At 39.7% G+C, this 20,549-nt stretch overlaps 1 protein-coding gene across 1 annotated transcript in view; it reads right to left on the reverse strand.

Moving 5' to 3' along the window:
* LOC307132580 (leucine-rich repeat neuronal protein 1) overlaps nucleotides 1–20,153 on the reverse strand; it is a 29,931-nt gene extending 9,778 nt beyond the window's left edge. The window contains exon 1 of the mRNA XM_079826999.1: nucleotides 19,907–20,153. The gene's annotated coding sequence lies outside the window, so the exon portion shown is untranslated. The remainder of the gene's footprint in view (nucleotides 1–19,906) is intronic.
* Between the last annotated feature and the right edge of the window lie 396 nt (nucleotides 20,154–20,549).

The raw sequence follows: 20,549 nt of genomic DNA on the forward strand, positions 1-20,549 counted from the left end.
GAAACCCCTCTGGCTCTACTTGCTCTGCTCCAAGAGGAATTTCGAACCAGCGTTTCTGGCATAGGAGGCGGGTGCACTAACAAGGATGCTAAGAACCGCAGCATCAGTGGCTAGTGCGCCTCTTGAGGCCAGGGGAGTGAGGTTTACATGCAAAGCTCTTTACTAGCTGGCCTCCGTTACACTCACCCCCCTAATCCTCACTCCCATGTGGGTCACGGCACAATTGACCTATCGGTAAGCCCCGCCCCCCCTTAGTTACCGTTGCTAACTCAGACAAACAAACGGAGTTGCTATATTTTACAATGACAGCTGTCAGTGTGAAAACCTTATCCCAAGATGTTTTTGGACACAGAATGTAGCGTATACCCCGTCCGAATGATGGCCAAACTTTACTGATGGATTATCAAGTTTATTATGTCTTTTTTCACTCCAAAAAAGAAACGTAAGAGCTGAACAAACAAAGCATAAGAAGTGCGCATTAACGTCTCATTCACAAACTATCTCTCTCCGTTGCATTACCATTAACATACACAGCAAATTACACAAAAACACTCATACAACTAACAGTAAACAAACATACACACAGAGCTTATGCCTTTTCGAGGGTGCAGTTAATAACTGGTAAACTTTGTATCTGCAAAACAACTCCGATAAACTGCGTGCGAGCTCTTCCTTTCACTACCCGTAGACTATAATACCCATCAAAATAGGAGTCCTCCTTAGTAGGACAGATAATGTAGACCTTAAACATATCTCAAATTAAATTTATTTACATATAACCAGTTTTATATTGAGAGGCACTGAAATGTAGACCTTTGTGTTTTTGACCTACAGTGTAACATGACGTGAGAACAGTTAGTTATTTCGGTTTGTATGTTAGCAGGGACTTTAATCGTAACTTAACGAGAGTATGACAAACAGAAAATCCTCTCAGGATCCCTGGAATCAGTGTTACAGCACCTCAGGCACGACATTTTCACATTTTTGTAGCATAAACACCATCAAAACGAGCTTCAGATTTTCCAATGTTTCTCTATGGCGCTGACACCTAAAGATGTCCGAGTTCCGGTCCCAGCGCAACTGATACTCAACTGCTATTGGCTCATCTGCGTTTGAGGGGAGGGGCTTACCGATAGGTCAATTGTAACCACTTCGGTTCTACTAGCACTCCTCCGAGCGGGATTCGAACCGCCGTTTCCGCCATGGGAGGCGGGCACGCAAACAAGGACGCTAGCATCAGTCACTAGTGGGCCTCTTGAGCCCAGGGGAGTGAGGTTTACCTGAAAAGCTCTTTACTAGCTGGCTTCTACACTCACCCCCCTAATCCTCACTCCCATCCAGGTCATGGCACCCCTACTGTTCAAATCACTCTGCTCCGAGCAGGATTCAAACCAGCGTTTCCGGCATGGGAGTCACGCAAGCTTACAAGGACACTAAAGACCGCAGCCTCTAGCGTCAACCCATAGTGCGCCTCTTGAGGTCTGGGGAGCAAAGTTTACGCAGACAACTCTTACTAGCTGGCCTCCGTATTTCCCACCTGGGCCGCTGCACCATTGTAACCCCTTCGGTTCTACTAGCACTGCTCCGAACGGGATTCGAACCGGGGTTTCCAACATGGGAGGCAGACACGTTAACAAGGGCACTAAAACCGAAGCCTATAGCGTCAGTTGCTAGTGCGGCTCTTGAAATCAGGGGATTGAGGTTTACCTGCACAGCTCTTTATTAGCTGGCCTTCGTTACATTCACTCCCCCTAATCCTTACTCCCATCCGGGTCACGGCACAATTGTAACCCCTTCGGCTCAACTCACACTGCTCCGAGCAGGATTCAAACCAGCGTTTCCGGTATGTGAGTCAGGCAAGCTAACTATGACAGTCGCTAGTGTGCCTCTTGAGGCCTGGGGAGTAAAGTTTACACACACAACTCTTACTAGCTGCCTTCGTTACAATCACCCCCTCTATGGCCCTGTCCCAAATGTCACCCTAAACCCTCACGGTCTTCCTCTGAGTCCGCACTTTCACGACGTAATGCTGCTTTGACTACCAGGAAGAAGTCCGCTGGTAAACCTGCCCCAGTGTGGGCTCGGCAGAAGTGCGCATCGAGGGTGCATATCGACCTCAAAGAGGGCGCTCGCGAGCACCCTTCTGAGACCTAAAATGACAAATGGGACACCCTACGGACTCGTGGACTTAATGGATGCGCACGCGGCAACCATTGTAAGTCCACAAGACCGAAAGTGCACATGAAGTGCACTCCCATCCGGGTCATTGAACCTTTGTAACCCCTTCGGTTCTACTAGCACTGCGGCATTTCTGGCATGGGAGACAGGCACACATTTAGAAAAATAAAAGTATTTGACAGTGGAGCAATGTGAGTCAGTTCACTTGGTGGCCATCTTGCTATTTCAGCTATTTCTAATGTCTACCTAAATGAGAATTTTTTTTTTTTTATAAAAAAAACAATTTTTTGTATGATTTAAGCATAAAAAGCACAGTTTATGACACCATTGCTGTCAAATTTTTTTCCTGATTCAATATATTATTAAAGATGTGTTTTGACAAACATATTACTTTATATTATATACTATGTTTATATAATGCACATACAATGCAATTTATAATACTCTCTCCATTCAAGTAGATTAAAGATGAAGTTACAGGCTTAAATCAGTGTGACTTTATTATCAAAGTACTATTATAAAATGTATTAATATTTTGAATTCACTTTTTCACTTGTTATATTTAATAAAGTTTTTTTTGTTTTTGTAATCTTTATTTCAGTTACTTAAAAAAATATCTAGTTTTAGTTAACAATAACAACACTGCTAAGAATAACAATTGTGTCTACTTTCAGAAGAGACTAGTATTATGCTAGGAATGCGTTGGCCAAGCATTTACATCTAACTTAGCATATCTGCGTATATTTCTTGCCTAAGGCTAGAGTGTTTCTCTATTCTCAGTGCGCCATCTCTCATTCTGCCAACTCGTGCATTTTAATAGCATCTGGGGAAGAATTCTTGGGAGAAAAGACAAAAAGATGATAGTTGACATACAGTACAGAGTACAAAGTTAGCCGCTCAGATCATTAGATCTTGAGTACATATTGAGATTTCTCACTTCGGTCTCATGGCAAATCTATCAACAAATCAGAGGCAAATTCTCTTTTTTTTCGCTCTCTGTTAAATCTCACTGCTGTCTCAGAGAAGCAAGCGATATTTAAAGGGTGATATTTCTTTCCTATGTCCCCACCCTCAGAAGTGCTGATCCTTCAACAGACTGGAGACAGATCATCTTAAGCAGAAGCCATCTTGTTTCCGCCCATCCTGCTGCTGCAGAGATCCGATCACCTTCAGCGATGAAGAAAGGTGGAGAATCTGCGAGGGAGGCGGATGTATAAGTGCATCAGCTGAGTCTCAGGCTGGCTGTAGCGTGTAAAACTACTCCGCACGCCTGTCTGATCGCATTAGACACTGGGACGGTCATTCTGGACCTAACCCCCATGGCCCCTCTGTGCGGCAGGAAATGGGGCCACCTTGCCTGATGCCATGGCAACCTGACAGGAAGAAGCAAAAAGGACCAACCCTTGGGGCTTCCTTGAGCATATGTGTGTGATGGGACATACAGACCCAGTGTGTGTGAGAGAGAGAGAGAGAGAGAGCTGGGAAAGAGCTGAATGAAAGAGTGAATGAAAGACAGAGAGAGTGAGTTAGTGAATCTGGAATATAAATACACAGTCGAGAGATTACAATAATAAGGCCCTAACGGAAACAAAGATGGAAAAAAGACTCAAATAGATAGAAAAATGAATCTCTTTAAACTCTTGGAACTTTCCAGTTAATGATATGTTAATGTGTACACACTATGGTATGCCGTTCAGGAAATTATTGAATTTATAATATAAAGTTTACTGAATATATAGAGTTAAATATATGGAACAAAAGTGCAGATTTGACAGTACTTAATGAATAATGTATAGTTAAATCCTTGTTATCAGAGCAATAGCCTTCTGAATTCCATGAAAAAAATGTCATTCTCTGAAATTTTCCAATACTTTTAACTTTTTTTGCAACAGCTGGTCATACTCCAAACAACACAGACAGTTTTGAGTTTGCATCCCGTCATCTTGAGGATCATATTTCCATTAATGCAACATTCTTAATGCTTATGATGAGTAATCATGCTGTTGCAGAAAACATTATGCATCATTATCGAATCTCTTGGGAGAAATGTTGGCCAAAATATCACTCCAGGTAGAAGCTGATATACAAGTGTGTGGTATGCATATTTGGAGTGCACATGGATGAAATTGTTTATTATACACCAATCAGGCAGAACATTCTGACAGGTGAAGCGAATAACACTGATTATTTATTCATCAAGGCACCTGTTAGTGGGTGGGATATATTAGGCAGCAAGTGAACATTTTGGCTGCGTCCAAAACCTGGAAAATGCTGCCTTCGGAGGACACATTTAAAGGTAGGACGGCATCACGGCACGTCCAAATCTAATGTTAGCTTCACTTCCTGTCTCCTGAGATACCTTCATCTGATCGAGTTTTGAAGGCAGCATACATGTATCCTTCACTGCCTTTGATATCCCACAATCCTGTGCTTTCCATTCTGTGACAGTTGAGCTGGAAAAAAAAGATGGCATCCGAAAGTTGCGTTTGCTCGTCAGTTTGTGTGTAAATGTACGTTTTTTTTACCAACATTTTCTACTTCTGATGTCATTTCTAGCGAGAAATTACTAATGTAGTAATTAAATATTTGTTTAGTTCTCACCAAAGCTCTCTCTGTTTTGCTGTAAACTGTTACACTGCCATATATTCAGACCAGCTATTGATGTTTTGTTTATCATTTTATTATTCAAGAAATAAATATAAATAATGTGGCTATGTATTTTGTATTTTAAAGTTTACATGTAATTAAAATCAACGACAAAATATACTTAAAACATTAAACTCATTGCACTGCAGTGACAGATGTTGTTTGATTCATTGTCTTTATTATAAAAAGTTGTGCCACTCGGCTCAATGACCAAGTGAAGTGCACTGAATGAATGGCTTAGATTGTAATTTAAGCGAGATTATCCAGCCAGCTGTTCACAAGTCTGGTGCAGAAAGTTGTACTGCTAGACTTCGCCTTTGAGCTTTTAAAAGTGATTATGTTTGCTGGAAACAAACAAGCGTCCTGACAATTGTATTTAGATGGTGCCCTACATTTCACACTGTGCAATGTACACCGAACATAATAATGCGTTGCTACTGCAAACCATTAAAACGTACTGATATGAAAATGTACACGACTACAAAACATCACAGAAAAGTACAATGGGGAGCGAGACAATGGAGTTGTTCGCCGTCGATGTGCTGTAGTACAGCGGTGAGTGGAGATTAGGAGGGTGTGTAGCCGATAACCCTCTGGGGCTGATCTCTCTTTTAGTACACTTTCCTTTCCTTTTTATTTGCCATGCCTGAACACAGCCCCTCACATCTGCAAACGTATTGGAGCCGATGAAATATTCATGGGTGGGTTATTAATTATTGAGAGCACTGCAGGCAGGTCCTTAATTTTCATCCTTGCCTTTTACTATTGGGTTAAAAATTGAAAAAATCCAGCTGTTAATTGGTGTGAAGGAAAGATGCATCTGGGCCGTCACAATTTGTCAACACTTTGTGACCCCATTTTCAACCCTTCATCACCTTCTCACGCATTAATATAAATGACCAATATCAACATGACAGTTCAAGTGGTTAACCCGCACTGTACAAACTGTCTAACCAATTTAAATCCAGTCTATGGCCTATAAATGTCTGGTGATGCATTAAATTTAAAAGATGTGTAATGCGACGTGGAGTGTTAAGAAAACCTGTTTAATTATGAAAATTACGTTAAATAATAATCGGCCTAACAGTAGTTAGGTGTGTCCCCGGCTTATGTAATGCCAAGTTCACACTGAACGATTTTAGCATTGATTTTGACTTATTAGACGAGGGACAGTAGAGACAGACTCCAGAAGGAGCAGAATCTCATTGAGCTCATGTTAAAATGCCCAACTTTACAGCAGAAAAAAACCTGTTTAGAGTCTGGGACAAATTGTGGTTTTGGTCTATACGGCTAATTTTGCCCTTCATGACGACTGTGAGGGGGTGAATTTTCATTATAACCCATTCGTTTACATTATATAAAGCCTTAAAGTTCTGCATAATTAAAGGCGTGGCCACTTTGAGTGACAGGTGGAAAGCCGTTTGTCTGCTGTCTGTTAGTCATCACGTCACTTCAGCTCCGCCCACGTCCCGCCTCTTTGCCCATTTTCTGGGAACGCCCACAAAAACGTGATATTCGCCATATGCCGTGGGGGAAAACAAGCCATTAGAATGAATGCACGTAGACCTTGTTAGACATTTTATCTTAACTCCAAAACTTCAGATAACTTACTAAAGGTGCAGAACTCCACATGGCAACTTTTCTGGACTGCACCAAGCAAAGACAAATCATAATCATTACAAAGAGTAAAGATAAAGCATCTAACAAGGGGCCCGTTCTTCGTACCTCGCTAACTCAGTTAGCTGGATTTGATTGTTGACGATTTGGCATGATCTTGGATTGTTTGGTTCTTCGAAGCTCATCCTGGACTTGCTGTCATAGTAACAGGTCCGTAAGCTTAAACCTACTCGGGTCGGGAGCAGCTTATTTCATGTAAACAGGATTAGATTACATCTTGAGGTGATACTTAAAATATGTCCCAGCCACTGCTACTTTATTACAAGAGTTCATTACTGAACCAGGGGCAATAATAATAATTTTAAATAATAATAGAAAAATGTTATATTGTATATGTACATGAGAATGTATAATGTTGTGTATAATAGGCTACTATAGACACAGCCACTTGATTGAGCGATTTATTTGTGATGGAATAATTACTTTATATAATTTTGTTTTTATTGGTTTACACACATGTTGTACAGTTACTCTGAGCCGTGCATTAAGTGATCACGGATATTATGGGAGTGGCTTGATGCAGCGCAAGAGAGGATAATTTTATCTTGACCCATAAGAAACTGTCACGTTACAAATCTGCTTCAAATTAAATTAAAAATTAAATTACAACATTGAAATAAAAATGTAAAGGGTGTACAAATACTGTATAAAATCGTGAATATAAATAATTGGTAATCATGTTTAAAAAAAAAAAAAAAAACATTTATCATTTATCTATTATAACTTTTATGTTGGTTTGGTCGTTTGGCTGTTTCCTTATAAAGGTTCAGAAATTCGTGGTTTTTTTTTGTGTAATTTGTCAAGTTTTTTGCCAGGTCAGATGTCATTACGTTGCTGTCTTGACGCCAGCCAATCACTGCATTGCTGATCATGGTTTCGAGTATCGATGCATCTGCCCTCTTCAGGGAAAAAAAGAACGCTCAGTAATCCTAGATCATTTAATCCAGATATTTTAATCCAATCCGCAAATTCGTTTGAAGAACCAAATTAGCCAGAGATCAGTTATCACGATTAAAAGATCTGGGATCTGTCAAATCATCTTAGATGTATTAAGCGAGGTACGAAGAACGGGCCCAAGGTCTACATGCATTAATTCTAAAGGCTTGTTTTCCCCCATGGCATATGGCGAATATGACGTTTTTGTGGGCGTTCAACTTCCCAGTAATGCCAACCAAGTCTATAGGTGACGACACGGACACTACGTCCATATTTTCGTGTGTTTGAAATGTTGACAAGAAACACAGAGGTTTTTCAGATTTTCTATCCATATTTTTGAGCCACTGCCTGGATCCTTTCCTGGAAACCGAAAGTAACTCACACTCGCTAATCATTTTCTCTTTGAATTATTGCACTTGGAACAATAAAGTCGACAGCAATATAACTAAAAGTTTGCTAAGAAGTATTTCCTACTAAAGCAAGACGGTATTTGACTCTAGTAAAGGCACTCACACACTACAAAATAATCGGGCTGATTTTGGGCCCTTCCAACAATCCTGGGTAAAGTCCAGATTATCCGGATGGTTTCTACAGATTATTTAATCAGATTTTCCTGTGGTGTGAGATTGAATCTGCTCGGAAGAACATTGTGGCTGCACCGATCTCAAATAACCAACATGTTGAATATTTATGATAAGAAATCCTGTTGTGTGGGAGGAATTGTCATGTGAAACGAACCAATAACCAATCAGAAAGTGAGCTGACAGAAGATGGTATCATAACACGACTTCCTCCAAAACTTTTTATTTTTTTCCTGTGAAAAGCAGTTCAACCACTATTATCGCCATTTCTTCTAGCTAGTTGTCCGCCATGTTTGTTTACTCTAAAATCACATTTGACCACAAGAGATTTTGGAGACACTATAGGAACACAACTGTTAAATCTATGATTTTTTTATCGTCATGTTTGTGGTCTCTCACATTTTGAAAATCTGATAAGATTTTAAATATCTTTTAGTGTGGGCAAGCCTTAAAGGGATAGTTCACCCAAAAACGAAATCTTTGTGTTTATCTGCTTACCCCCAGGGCATCCAAGATGTAGGTGTCTTTGTTTCTTCAGTTGAACACAAATTAAGATTTTTAACTCCAACCGTTGCAGTGTGATAGTCGTATAATGCATGTCAATGGGGATATTTTAGAGGAGGCGAGCAATGAGAGTAAAAACACATAAGAATCCTTATTAAACCATGCGGCTCGTGGCCACACATTGATGTCTTAAGACACGAAACGATCGGTTTCTGCGAGAAACCCAACAGTATTTATGTTATTTTTTTACGTCTTATCAGACGAATGTCATCTAGTATTCCCAGCGCCATAACTTCCAGCGAATAAGGTCAAAATACTGGTGCGATCAAAGATATATATATGTAGATACCTCATTTGACCGATCCGCAGGCACTAATGAGGAATCTATGTATATATCTATGATTGCGCCGGTATTTTGCTTGTATTTTGACCTTATTCGCCGGAAGTTATGGCGTGGTTATTTTTAATTAGTTATTTTTAAATATGGATATTTTTCTTACACAAACGCATCGATTCGCTTCAGAAGGCCTTTATTAACCCCCCAGGAGCAGTGTGGAGCAGTTATTTGACGAACAGATGCATTTTTTATGGACTTCAAAAACAGAGCAACTATTACTGCCATTATAATGCTTGGATTAGCCAGAACATTTTTTATATAACTCTAAAGAAGAATGTCATACACACCTAGGATGACTTGAGGGCGAGTAAATCATGGGCTAATTTTCCTTTTTGGGTGAACTATCCCTTTAAGCATATCCATAGCAGACTTGGATGGCAACATGCCCAGTGCATTATGGGTGTTGAAGTTTTTGGCAAAAGGGAAAGAAAGCAGCCTTTTTTTCTGTTTTCTCTAGTCAGGTAGCCTTTATACGGAATAGACAGCCAAGTTTTATTGAAAGCCCATTTTGCCTGCAGTGAAGTACCCCTTTAACCCACATTTAACAGGCCAAACTACAGATGTTTAGGTCGACATGAGCCAGTGTCACTGTACATTTCATCGAAGCTGCAAAGAGAACCAAATAAAAGCTGAAAATGCGCACTGGAGCTAGTGCAGCCCTTAAATTAAATGGGATGCATACTGAATCAAAGAAACACCAGCATAAGCATTTTTGCGAGAGAGAGAAACACTTAAAATTCAAAGCTCTCTCGTTTTCATGCCAATAAATGCAATTATATAGCCCATGTTATTTGCCCTATCACTGGGCTTCTGGGGTGAAAAAACACTGAGCACTATATGTGAAGGCCCAGAACATGTCTCATCCACATACACCCACCATAGCAGAGAAAACTGTCCATGAATACACTTATTGGTGTATAAAAAAAGGACAGAGAACTGTTGCTGGGAGAGTGGGCTGAGTGAATAAAATAGACTTATGAGTCACTGTTTAAATGTCTCTAATGAAACATTACAGCGTGAAGTTAAGATCTGGCAAATATTTGAGGCTGTAAAACTAACACGAGCAATCTCTGGCAAGAGTCAGCGTTTACTAAACAGGCTTGTACGCTATTCTGGATTGGACTGAGAATGCCTTTTAAAGTCCAATTCAAATCCGCAGTTTTGTCGATTTGAATTTATGGATGTAGAATTCAAATGGAATGAAAGTCAAAATGCACACAACATATGAGTTATTTCCATAAGATAATATTTCTTTCTTTTCTTTTGTTTCGTTTTATTTATATAGCACTGTTAAAAACAACCGAGGTTGACCAAAGTAAAAGGAATATAAAAGGAATAAAAGATACACTATACGATAGAGATGTTCCAATACCCTTTTTCTCTTCCCGATACCGATTCCGATACCTGGGCTCAGGATATCAGCCGATACCGAGTACTGATCCGATACCTGGGTGTGTATCTGTATCTACAGCTGTGTATACACTACTAGCCCTGTATGAATTGCTAGAATTATTTTATGGTGTGCTTCAGACTTATCCCTTAAAGGTAGGGTAGGTAAGAATGATCTAAAACACTTTTGTCCAAATTTGTTTAAACTTTCTTTATATGTCAATACATAATTAAAATTTAAGTACTCTGAAAAAGAGAGTATAAAAATCGAGTGACTCTAGACTTTTTAATCTGCAATAAACACTGCTCATTATTTTTGTTCGGGACGAAACAAGTGATTGGCTTGGGCGACTGTCACTCTCTCTCGCTACCATGGCAACCGCCGCTTTTGCTCCAGGATCTGCCCACATGTGCGCACCCCAGTGTTGCCAAGTCGGGCTACTTCAACACTGTTGCCGCGGGCTGTTTTTCATGTCCGCGGGTTGAAGCGACCCCAATTATGTGATGTTTTGCCCCGGGATTTGCGAATTTTAGCAGGCAGCCCTACCAAAAAGACGCATATTTTACCTCCCAAGCGCGATTTTTACCGGAGAAACACGATTGGGCTTGTTTTGGGCTAGTTTTGAGTAGCAATTGGGCGGATTTTTTTGTGTGAAAACCTGGCAACCCTGGCGCACCCGTTTGATTTGAGGAGTTCAAGAGGCTGTATTTCTGCTGGACAGGTAATCTTTCATTTTGATTATACATTTTTTTGGTTTATGTTTTCATGAAGTATCACTAGCACACGTAGCTGCCTAATATAGCTAACATAACATTGCTTAGCATAAAGTTACAATGTTATACACTTAGCAAGCCATTAGTAGAGATGATAAATACTCAATATGCTTAGCTCAAGTTGATCGTTGTCGTGTTGAATTTCGCAAAATGTAACTTTAGATAACAAAATGCATGTGTAAAAGCTAGTACACCGCATCCAGGAACTTTTTTTTAGAACTAAGTTAGCTTTAGCTACTACCCTCTGTCTGAACTCTTTTACCATGTTCACCCGGAACTTTACCTGCACGTTTATTTCGGCCCTTGGTTTGTTTTTATATATTCTACCAATGTTTACTGATGTTTTTATCTTGTATCTGTGTGTGTCGTAGACACTGTGTTGTGTGTATATTTTAAACCTTACCAGTATCGGTATTCTAGCTTGATAGTGAGTACTAAAAGACATCTTATTTGTTTATATTCATAATGATTAAGTTAGATTTTTTATTACATGTGATTCTGACATGATGTCACTACATGCATTTCTTCTCCGCTCATCTCAGGTAAATAGACTGAATGGTCGGCGTAGCGCGTTCATGTGTTTTGGGGGCGTGGCTTTGGAAAGAGCCCATAAGGGAGAAGGTGGAGTGAATAAAAATAATGAGCTGTCTTTAAAACAGTCGTGAGTGGTCTACAGACACTCAATTTTTATACTTTCTTTTTCAGAGTACTTCCATTTTAACTATGTATTGATATATAAAGAAAGTTTAAACAAAATTTGGAAAAAAAGTTTTTTAACCAAATCTTACCTACCCTACCTTTAATAAAACATGAACAAATACATACAATGACCTACTGTATTTATTACAGTATTTTTATGATCTGACATGCATTTGACGGTAATATTATTTATTTTTCTTAAGCGAAAAAGAACTTCAAATGCAGCCACAAATCTAACACTGCAAACTGAAAAAGGTATTTTAGTTTTACAATATAACTGTATAAAAAACAGTGCAACAAATAAATGTAGGAATATAAAAAAATATATATTAATAATCTCTTTAAAACCTTCTAGGCATTATTATTATTAGTAGTAGAGACATATTATTATTACATAGAGACAGTGCAGTACATCTACTGTAGTAGTAATCTACAACAGTAGCCTGATCTGAACATTTCTTCACGTTAAACCGAACTTTTATTTTGACAGGTTGCCGTGAACACCTTTGAGTGTCTGTGTTCATTATGACACAGTAAATTCTCATGAAGTGACGGTTTATGCGTTCGTGTCCTCATATAGTGACCATAGTCTGTAAAAAAGCACATAGAGGTAGAGGTAGAGAAACTGGGGAGGACAAAGACAGCGAGCGAGTGTCACGTGTGTGTCAACGCTTTTTAATTTCTTCTTCGCTGCTCTAAACAGGGGTTGCTTGTAGCAACACAAACTCTCACTTCACCCTGCTGCCATCTGGTAAGCGCTTCCGTAGCCTGATGGCAAAGACTGAAAGACTCAGGAGGGGTTTCTTCCCCCAGGCCATCAGACTCCTGAACTCAGTCACGTGACTTCACTTCACCCCGCACACACATAAACATCCAGTTTTTTTAACATTAACATCCACATACTACCATTGCACTGCACTTTACGTTCCTATTGTTACTGCGTAACAACCTGTAATAAACCTGTTTGCACATCATACTCCTGTTTACACAATATACTCCTATTTGCAATTATACCTATTGCTTGCACATTATACTTCTTTATATATATTTATATATATTACTTATTTTATATTTTTATATTTTTATTTTTATTTTTATATTTTTATTTTTATCTTATTTCCTATTTTTATCTTTTACTTGATTTATTTATAATTCTACTTATGTTAATACTTTTTATTCTAATTTTATTCTATTTCTATTTCAATTTCCCCTTGTGTTTCTTGTAACTGTTATTTGCACTGTCCATGGAGCGGACCTGTTTACATTTCACTGCCAGTTGTATATTGTGTATATAACTGTGTATGTGACAAATAAAACTCTTGAATCTTGAATCTTGAATCTTGAATCACAGTACAACTTCCTGTGTTTGCAATGCATTCTGAGCAGCGAAGAAGAACGGTGCAGTGGTTAGGCAAAGCTCGCGGTCATAATAACATTTACTTGTTTAAGAAAATGGTATGGGATCGGTACATGGGTTCAAGTATTCACCGATACCGATGCCAGAATTTGTTGTGGTATCGGCAATATTTCCGATACTAGTATCTAAATGGGCTTTCAGCAAAGTCTTAAATACTGATAGAGATTTTGCCGATCTAATAGGTAGAGGCAGCTCATTCCCTAATCTCGGTCCCAACACTGCGAAGGCACGATCACCTTTTTTCCATCGATTTGTCCTAGGTAGTACCAGAAGTTTTTGATTGCCTGAATGTAGGGGATATGTGGGGGCCTGATTATTTAGGGATTTGTACACAAAAATTTAAATCTTGTAATTGACTCTAGATTGAACGGAGAGCCACTGCAAGTTTGTGATAGATTCATATTTTTTGACCCTCTTTAGCAGCCTCGCCGCAGCATTTTGCACTGATGGTAGTCATGCCATAGACTGCCGGCAATTTGATTTCGCCCTGCAACTCAGTCTGGAAACCTGTACATTCATTTCTACTGCTTCTGTTACACTTTTGCAGGAACCAATCACAGACTGGCTTATCCACCTGGCGCGCTATTGGTGGGTTTAACACGATGACGGATAGAGAAGGGATGGGTCGTTGCCCGTTGATCACGCCTCTTGTGGTCTGATTGGTTGAAGGACTATCCAATTGCGTACAGAGTCATTTGAACTATGCCCTTTGATCACGCCTCTTGTGCAGTAGAAAATACAGAGCAGACTCCCCAGACCAATGTTCAATCTTAAATTGAGCTTGGTCTGGTGATAGTCAGACAAGTCGTGCCAGGGATGCGGCGGAGATGCCACTATAGAGAGAGTTACAAAAATCGAGACGCGATAAAACAAAAGTGTGCATAACTCTTTCGAAGTCAGCATTTGATAAAAAAAGGTTTTGTTTTTACTAAAAGGTGCAAATTATAGAAACAAGCAACAAGAAACGTACCACCGAATTTAGGCTATTTATTTCTCCATATTTAAGTTATCATCAATTTGGATGCCTAGATTTCGTACCGATGTTTTACGATATGCTGCCAGTGGGGATGTATCTTAACAGGCCTTAGTAGAGTCATTTAGCTCAGGGGTTTTCAAACTGGGGTCCTCCAGAAGGTCATAAGGGGTCCCCAGAAAATTTCAGAGAATAAAAAGACAACGCAAAAATGGATAAAGTCTACCGAATATTCTAACTGTTTCATTTCTAAATGTTTCTTTCCTTTCTTGCCGTATACATTCCAGAATTGTATATGTTTGCTTTGTATCTTTCTAGTGAGTTTTTCTCACTATAGTCCCCTTTATCTCACTCACTGGGGTTGTAAGGCAGTTTTCTTAACACTCTTCGTATACGCTGCTTGCATACATTTATTGTGAAAGTTGCTTATACAAATAATTTTTAATTGAAAATGTTCTTCTTCAGGTTTATACATCCAACATTACTAGCCAATTTAAGTTGGGAAACAATATGTTGTATTTATAATGTCACCCTTACTATTTATCTAACAGTTTAAATGTTTTTTCATACATAAAAATTTATGGATTTTAGGAAGGGTATCCCTCATAAAAGTTCATCATATTTGGGGGTCCTTGGCATCATAAAGTTTGAAAACCCCTGATTTAGCTGACCAAAAACGATGACCTCACTTTTGTCCTCATTTAACATTAAAAAAAAATTTGCCATCCAGATTTTTATGTTGTTTAGGCAGGCAAGGAGAGAATCAAGGGAATCAAAGAAATAATATTAATAATCAATGTTTAAAATTCCAAAAATATAAATATATATAAAACAATTTAAGCCTTTATTTGACCCTAGTTTACTGTGAATATTAATTTGATTGTTTATTTATTCATGTTTTGTTTATTTATTGTTATCTAAGAACAATGTGGTTGGTGTATGGAGCTGTAAAATAATTTTAATTAAAGGTAATCAATAAGTTAATAAATATAATAAAAAAGGTTTGACGTGTGGGGGGGGGGGGGGGGTGTTATATAATTTTTGGACTAATTACATATGATGTGTGATTGTGCTACACTCTAAAAAATGCTGGGTTAAAAATAACGCAAGTTGGGTTGAAAATGGACTAACCCAGCAATTGGGTTGTTTTAACCCAGCGGTTAGGTTAAATGTTTGCTTAAAACAACCCAATTTCTGGGTTAAAACAACCCAATCGCCCAGCCCATTTTAACCCAGCATTTTTTAGAACGTACATTTCTTTTGATTTCTCTAAAAGATTCCACTTCCTGAGGGGTGTGTCTTATTTAGATTCTGACTCATCAGCTGAAAGGAACCCATTCAATTCAGATTTCTACTTAAACATGGTATTAAATGGAAAGTGATAGACTAAGTGATTTCCTCTTTTCTCCTTCTTTGATTCAACATTGCCCTGTGAAGGCGAGAATCATTTCTGATTAAGAAGATAAGGATAAGAAGTGGAAAGGACAAGAGTGAGAGTGAAAGTGAGTGAGACAGATAAGCCTAAATGTTGACAGAGACATGCAGCGATGGAGAGAGATGGAGCTGAAAGCGTCTCTCAGGGGACAGGAGGACTCGCTCAAGGACAAGTCCAAGAGTTATTTCATGCTCATTTGTTCTGGGCCACAAAAGACCTGATGCATTTCTCCACCCACATCACCGCTGGCTCTCAATAACCTCTCCAAACTAATGCAACGGTGCCTCTGTACAGCCCAAACTCTTCAGTGCATTATGCAAAGCACCAGCAGCAACCCTTTCACCACTCAGAGACGCATCCCACATCCAGCATGGTCCTGAGGTGGGACACTTCATCACACACATAACACATAACTACAGCTCAGAGATCGGCATTAGCATTTAATAATGCCTGAGAAACGAACAAACACCTCCGCTAGAGAACTGTTCAGATAAAAGCTTTCCATGGCCCCATGTCTCCCCAATAATTACATCCCTTAAAACTCTTCTTTGATTGCCAAAATTACATTGTTAAAGTTTTTTCCTGTAAAAAAATTATTCATGCCTTAAAATAGCTGGAATGTAACTCTACACCCCGTGCTTCATTTAGTATACGAAAACCCAGAGTATGCAAATGAGCCCCGCCTCCACTCACTCGTACTACAAGTCGATGTATTAGAATGGTAATGCGTTTTATGTATCGCTCTCTACAACGTCAGACACATAACGGTAATTAATATGATTAGCTGTCATGATCTCAGCCTGTGTTTCCCTGTCTTGTGAGGACTTTTGTTACTTCCTGTCTTGTGTCATGTTTTGTAGTTCTTTGTAGTTTTTCATCTTGATTAGTTCTCCCAGGTGTTTCCAATTTAGCCACTCCCTCTTGTTATCTTGTTAAAGGACAACTCTGGTGAAAAATGAACCTAGGGGTAATTAACACATGGTTACCAAGTAGTTCGTTCTCTGGGATGCATTTTCTTGAAAATCGAATGTAAAGAGTTTTATCTCTAAAAACAGATTAGCTTATAACGCTTGTCTATGGGGCATAGAATTAGTAAAATTAAATCGCTAGTTAATACCACTAACAAGGCTCAAAATAGCCTCACACTAACACGGTAGCATAATGAGGGTCCCTACATGCAAACCGAAGCAGTTTAATAAGAAGATACTTTATAAAGAAAGTACATTACGCGTATACAGACAGGAGCCATCTTGGAAAACAGTCTCGACGAATCGAGCCACGAGCGCTGTGCTAAGTGAGCTGGTCGATAGGGATTAAGTTCAGTTTAGCACAACGTTCGTGGCTTGATTTGTCGAGACTGTTTTCCAAGATGGCTCCTGTCTGTATACGCGTAATGTACTTTCTTTATAAAGTATCTTCTAATTAAACTGTTTGTACACTTACAAAGTTCTCAATGCTTCGGTTTGCATGTAGGGACCCTTGTTATATTTTGAGCCTTGTTAGTGGTATTAACCAGCGATTTAATTTTACTTATTCTGTGCCCCATATACTAGCATTATAAGCTAATCTGTTTTTAGAGATAAAACTCTTTACATTCAATTTTCATGAAAACGCATCCCAGAGAACGATCTACTCGGTAACCATGTGTTAATTACCCCTAGGTTCATTTTCAGGCTGGGATCTTGACATTAGCCTTTTGCTTGACTACATTCTCAAACTAATAATGTGTTGCTGATGTTACACAAATCATGTTCCTGTTCGCCATCTTAAGGCCAAAGTACACTTTATACGTGTACGCGAGTGTCAGCATACAGTGCGTGACGCAAATTACATCATCAGCAGAGTATACGCAGGTCACACAAGCACATTAAATATTTTTTGCAGTATTTACATGGGTGACAATAGGCTGTAAAAAAAAATGGACGTAGTGTCCGTGACGTCACCCATAGGATTCTGAAGAGCAGTTTTGAAGCGTAAAGTCGGGTCGAGCTGGCCGTTGCCATCTTGGAAAGCGGAAAATGGGCAAAAAGGCGGGACGTGGGCGGAGCTGAGGTGACGTGATGACTAACAGACAGCAGACAAACGGCTATCCACCTGCCACTCAAAGTGGCCACGCCCTTAATTGTGCAGAACTTTAAGGCTTTATAAAATGTAAACGAATGAGTTATACAAAAATGTCACCCCCCTCACAGTCGTCATGAAGGGCAAAATTAGCCATACAGACCAAAACCACAATTTGTCCCAGACTGTAAACATGTGTTCTTCTGCTGTAAAGTTGGGCATTTTAACATGAGCTCAATGAGATTCTGCTCCTTCTGGAGTCTGTATTACAGTCTGAATTACAGTTTAACTCACTTCTATATTGGCTTCAAGAGAAACTGCGGGAGGTTGCAGCTTGCTTGTAACTTGTGGCGAGAGAAAAATGTGTCGAACGAATTTGATATGAATTTGCCCCCTCAAAAAGCATTCCCAAATGGTAGAGCATTAGCCTAGAAATCTAGACGCATCCTAGCGGAAGCAAATATAGTTTGCAGTCAGGGCGTCTAGCAACTCTCCGTTGGCTTGCGAGCTGGAAAAACCAAACTCGGGCCAATCACATTGTGTATAGAGTCGGTGGGCGGGCTTAACATAATGACGGCAGAGTTGCGGCGGTTCTGCGTGTTTCTTGAAAACAAAGAAGCTGGCGAACAGCGGCCTTTCGAATCAGCTTTGGCATTTCTTTGAGAAAAGAACAAAGAACGGCACTGAAGTCATTCTTAAGAAAGGAAGATGTGTTCGGAGTTTTGCCGACCGGATACGGAAAAAGTTTAATCTATCAACTAGCTCCGCTTCACCTTCTTCATTGCTCTGGTTGGTTGTAGCGCTATCCTATTGCGTGCAGACGGAATCTGAAAGACAACCGTTTATCCCGCCCCTCAGATTGAGCCCGGCCAATGGTGTGTTCCCAGACCCAACATCTTGATGTGGGTCTGGCTTGTTGGGCTAGTAGAGCATGACACTAACACTAAAGCCATGGGTTTGATTCCCAGGGAATTCGAGAGCTGTGCCTTGAATTCAATGTAAGTTGCTTTGGAGAAAGTCTACCAAACGCATAAACGTAATCGTCTTCTATTGTAGGCCAAAACTGCTGTCAATTTACTGAACAAAGATCTGGCAATAAAATCTCACTCTGGGATTCCATCATTAAAGCAATAAGAAACAGGGAAAGCAGCCCAAGGAAATAAATCCGCACTTAGTAATCAAATGGAGTGTGAGATCGCATGAACTGAGGATGTAAGCATCCATTATGACTGTTAAGGGTTCTCCGCTACGTTCACTCGTATTCCCACGGGCCGCTTTCTCCTGGTTTGTTACTTCAGGTTTTATTTAGAGCAGCTATAATTAAACAGAGCATTTTTTTCAATGCTCGCGAACACAAGGCACTTAAACAAGAAAACATCACTGCCAACTATGATGCATTGTTTCTGCTTCCAAAATCATATGTGCCTGATATAAAATTATATAAATAAATACAAATGCACTTCTATAACGTCATTCTATTTTGTTACATTTTTGATGAAACTTACACTCTAAAAAATGCTGGGTTAAAAACAACCCAAGTTGGGTTGAAAATGGACTAACCCAGCAATTGGGTTGTTTTAAGCAAACATTTAACCCAAGCGCTGGGTTAAAACAACCCATTCACTGGGTTAAAACAACTCAATTGCTGAGTTTGTCCATTTTCAATCCAACTTGGGTTCTTTTTAGAGTGTAATTATTTAAATAACAGTATTATTATGTATTATTATAAAGTACATATGACTCAAAATAGACTATTAAGAGTTTTGATGGCTCCGTTTGCTATATTAAAAGTCTAAGTGACAGCTTATGACAGAAACACATGCACATAATACTTTAAATTACAGTGTCATTGTTGTGACAAACATCACAGTCATATTTTACAAATACTACAGTAAGACCAATAATAATGACACGGTGAGCACTCAGTGTAGTTTTCTCATAATTGCACACTGTAATTTAAAGTGTGACCCAAATGACTAGAATAACACAATGCTAATGTGCTTCTGAATATAATGCTTCCCACAGGGTCTCTGAGAGCAGGTGAAGACCATCACCTCCGTACAAAAATCAAGCGAATCCAAAATAAAGGCACGAGCTCAGAAACTTCAGAAACTCTTAATATATACAGAACATTCACGAGCGGTTTTATTCCCTCTGCGAAGTGCCATCCGTTTGTGAGTTTGCAACTTCTGAACTGCAAACACAAATGCCAAAGAGATGCTTTCAGAAACGCCCTTACCTCCAGCGATTGTAGGATGGATCCGGTCCAGGGTCTCACTCTCAGCTCTTTCTCTACTATTATGTTGCAATTTGAGCGAATGAGCGCGTCTACGGTAGGCGGTTGATTTGATTAGGCTATGTGCTTATTTCACCCTAAAAACGAGGTCCATCATCACCGTCTCGGTCCGTTCGAAAGCTCGCCTCCGGTGTGAAATTATTCTCGCATCACCAGCATCAGCATCAGCATCAGCATCGCTCCCTTATGCATCTTTTACAGTGTATTTGAAGCGCCCCTGCACGCCGAGGCCACGCCCCCTCGCTGCTTCCCGTTACGCTGGTATTAACCAATGGGGATGCGAGGCCAGGTCGCTGCGCCAATGGCACAGAGGGGGCGGGACATCGGTCTATCCCATAGCAATGATGTAATGGTCCAGTTTTCCTCCAGGTCGAGCTCCTGCGGCAGCGTCAGGCATGAAGAATAACCCCTGCCATCAGCGCTGAGCTCACACAGGCTCATGTTTCTGCCCAAAAGCATGATGTCAGAGGACACTCGCACACCTTTATCCTCTCGGGAGCGAGCAAACAAAACATTCTCACATTCCTGACAGTGTTCAACATTTATTTTTTTTAAGATTTATTACATCTTTGTGAGAAAAACTATT

Source organism: Gobio gobio, assembly GCF_949357685.1.
Source record: "Gobio gobio genome assembly, chromosome: 10".
Lineage (NCBI taxonomy): Eukaryota > Metazoa > Chordata > Actinopteri > Cypriniformes > Gobionidae > Gobio > Gobio gobio.